Source organism: Arachis duranensis, unplaced genomic scaffold (genome assembly GCF_000817695.3).
Source record: "Arachis duranensis cultivar V14167 unplaced genomic scaffold, aradu.V14167.gnm2.J7QH unplaced_Scaffold_165934, whole genome shotgun sequence".
NCBI lineage: Eukaryota > Viridiplantae > Streptophyta > Magnoliopsida > Fabales > Fabaceae > Arachis > Arachis duranensis.
Genome location: NW_026264258.1, coordinates 1,623,502 through 1,627,687, shown reverse-complemented (window position 1 = coordinate 1,627,687; position 4,186 = coordinate 1,623,502).

The window sequence follows — 4,186 nt, the reverse complement described above, 5'->3', positions numbered from 1 at the left end:
AAATTAATAACTAATTTTAATATATAAATAATATTTCTCATCTTTCCAGCACTAAATTAAGATTAGTCTTCTAACTAATTACAGCACTTTGATGAGTGGAGGGTGAAGGAAGCAGCCACAATCATATAACTCAAAGTAACACAATTCAGTCATATAAAAAGTTGACGCTGAAAAGTTATACTAAGATGGAAGTCTATAAAAGTATGCTTGTTAAAGTATCATCAGGGGAATTTCACCATGTGAAGAGAAATTATTGGGGATCATTAACTTTAAATATTTTTAAGGGTTAGGTACTTTTTCATTCCTAAGGTCTAGGATGAAAATTAAATTCGCCTTCAATTTTTTTGTTATTAAAATCATTCTTAACGTTATAAAATATTATAAAATCATTTTTTACTACTTCAATTTTATTATCTTGATCAAATTACTCTTTATAATTAATAAAAATAATATTAAAAAAACCCCTCCTCCCCTTACCCAAACCCAAATCCTGTATCTCTTCAGTTTTTTCTCTCTTATCTCCTTCTTCCTACCCTTTCTCTTATCCCTTTCTTTGGAATTCCCCTCCCAACTACAACTCCAATTATTCTTCTCTCTTTTTGTTACCGTACCATCTCCGCCCCCATCTCCTTCTCCACCTTCTTCTTCTCAACGAGGTCCACAATCTCACTGCTCAGTCCCACATCGCCGTCTCCGTCGACAGCAAAACGCACCGAACCAGCGAGTCCAATCTTGTGAGCGTTGCAAGAGGTCATTGCCATGGACAGCGAAAAAGTTGATAATTCTGTCCCTGCAATTGGCTTGCAAGGTGTGAAACGACGTAGAAGCGGAAAAGAGAAGTTTAAATTTTGGAAAGAGTAGAAAGGAGACGAGGGCAACGAGCCTATTGGCTTAGAATTTGGGAACATAGAGTGAGAAGATGAGGTGGATGATCTTATCGATGTGGAAGCTCTTTTCAAGATCAGTTCGGAGCTCAGAGTCGTAGGATTGGAGAATGTTGGTGAAGCCTCGGAAGACGAAGAACTCTCGAACCAGCTCCTCCACGTACTGCATGTTCTCCATTAGCAGAGAGAGCGTGGATTGGGGACTGGCAGAACGCGGCCCTCTTTTATTAGAGCGTTTGTTGGCTGTTTTCTACTTTACCGATTGTTCAAGTGGTGGTGTTTGACTGTTTTATGGGGTTTTGGATTCATCTTTGTTCCTCTTTTTTTCGTTTTTCCTTTTTTTTTTTTGAAGAACATAAACATCATTTTTTTAATTCTTTTTAATTTCTGTGGTTGCTGATTTTGGATTTGAAGTGCAATTGATGATTGTTGAATTGTTGTCAAATTTAAAATTTTTAGTGATTTATTTTGTAGTTGTTGTTGCTGCTGAATTTGCTATTGTTGAATTTGCTGAATTTGTTGTTGTTGCTACTGAAGAAGAGAAGAAGAATTGTTGTTGTTTAATTTAGTTGTTACTGTTTCTGAAGGAGAGAAGAAGAATTGGAATTTTTAGGGTGGGAGAGGAGGAGGAAGGGGGAGTCCGAAAAAAGCAGAAGGAAGGGAATGGAAAGGGTGGGGGTGGGAGGGGGGGGAGGATTTTTTGTTTTTGTTTTTTATCATTTTTATTAATTGTTAAGGGTAATTTGGTGAAAAAATTAAAATTGAGATAGAAAAAGGATGATTTTATAACGTTTTTTAACGTTGATGATGATTTTAATAAGAAAAAAAAAGTCGGGGACGATTTTGATTTTGATCCAAGACTTTAGGGACGAAAAAAGTACTTAACCCTATTTTTAACTATCATTTAATCAGCATAAATACTAAATTATTTTCAATAAATAAGTTTTATTAAATTACGTGTGCGAATTCTAAAAAATTTAGAATATAAATTATATTGATTAATGTATGTAAAACTCTTGGTAAATATATGTGTAAATTATATGCTTTTTATATATTATGCAAAACGTTTATAAATATAAATGTAAATTATTGTTAGCCAAATTCTAACAAAAAATAATAATATTTATTGATTACTTAGTATTTGTCTTTTTTTTCTGTATGTTCAAATCATCTAAGGCAACTATATTACTATTTAGGGTTAAGTACTAATTTCGTCTTTAAGGTTTGGGGCGAAAATCAAATTCGTCCCTAACTTTTTTTTGTTATTAAAATCATCTCCAACATTACAAAACGTTAAAAAATCGTCCTTTTTTACTTCAATTATATTTTTTTAACCAAATTACCCTATATTATTAATAAAAATAATATTAAAAAAAAACAAAACCCCACCCCTCCCACTCCCCAGCATGCCGGAGGACACCCACCTCTCTTCCCCTTCCTCTTCTCACTCTTCTTTCTTCTTCTCTTCTTCTCAAATTCAACGCAGCTTCATCTTCTTCACCATCATCATCAATCCAGCTCGCTCTTCCCCTCTCTGCCGGCAACCAAACCCAATCAAAGCAAACCAAACCACAAGTTTCAACAATTCTAGCAGCAATCTATCAATGGAACCAATTTTAATCCACAACAACCATATATTCAAGTACGTACCCACATATTTAACACAATCCTCAGCATTTCGAATAACAAAATCTTCAGAAAGCAAACACATACAATTCAACGGCAATACTAGCAAGTCAGCAACAATTCAAAAATCCAAACACATACAATCTTATTACCACTAACAAGCCTAAAATAACCTATCCTAATAACCTAGTATCTATTAACAGAAAAATCTAATCTAACTAAACTAACCGAGCAACTAGAACTGATTAAAAATTAAACTAAAATTCTAATTAAACATAAGTTAAATTAAATGAAAATTAGAGAAACTGAAAGTAGGTTGGTTCATGAACCTGTAATGAAGAACAAAGCAAAAAAAACTAGGGGAGAGGTGGATATTGCAGCGACGGTGGTGAGGACAGCAGCTGCTAGAGGCAGCTGAGGAAGTCGCTGGTATAGTGGTTCGGCCATGGGTCAGTGGACAGAGGAAAAGGAAAAAGAGGAGAGAAAGAAGAAAGGAGAAAGGGTTGCGGTGGTGGGCTGAGGCAGGGAAGGGGAAGAGGGGTGAGTGTCCTATGGCAGTGGTAATTGCCGCGGCGAAAGTGAGAATAAGAGGGTGATGGTGAAGAGTTGAAGGAAGGGGATTGGGGGAGGGGTGGGAGGAGAGACCGAAGAGATGCTAGGGAGTGGGTGGGGTGGGGTTTTGATTTTTTTTTAATATTATTTTTATTAATAATGAAGGGTAATTTGGTCAAAAAAATATAATTGAAGTAGAAAATGATGATTTTTTAACATTTTGTAATGGGTTAAGTTCGATTTTGGTTCCCAACGTAGAGGTCGAAAATTGGAATCTTCCTTAACTTTTTTTTTGCTACAAAATGGTCCACAAAGTTTCAGTTTGTTTTAAAACTGTCCTCCAGACCAAAATGCCCATATCCCTTCTTCCCCAAAATCATGCAAAGCACCATCAGAAACACAAGCATAAGCACCACCACCACCACCACCACCACCACACCCGCCACCACCCACCACCTACCATCATCATCATCATCATCATCATCATCATCATCGTCATCCTCATCAAACACAGAACTCAGATCCATCAAAAAATCAACATCATCATCGTCATCCTCATCAAACCCAGAACTCAGATCCAGAATTCAAACTCAGACAAACAAAAATTCAACTCAGAAAATCATCATCATCATCAAGAACCCAGAATCAACAACAACAATACTCCAAATTTAAATTTCAGCAACAACTAATGTTCCACAATAAATTTTACAAAAAATCCAAAAATTTCACAAAAAATCCAATTCACAGAATTTACAGAAGAAGAAGAAGAAGAAGAAGAAGAAGAAGAAGAAGAAGAAGAAGAACGTGGAACGGCTACGGCGGTGTTGGAAAAGAAGAAGAAGAAGAAAAAGAAGCGGGCAGTGGCGGAATCGGCGGTGCAGCAGGACGGCGGTGCGATGGTGCTCTCTCCCTTCCCCTTCCCCTTCTTTCCTCCCCCGATTCTGTCTCTCCCTTTCTTTCTTTTTTTTATTTATTTTATTTTATTTTATAATTTTTTTAATGAGGGGTAATTTGGCAATAAAAAATTAAAATTGATAAAAAGGACGATTTTAAAACAAACTGAAACTTTGGGGACCATTTTGTAGCAAAAAAAAAAGTTAAGGACGATTCCGATTTTCGACCTC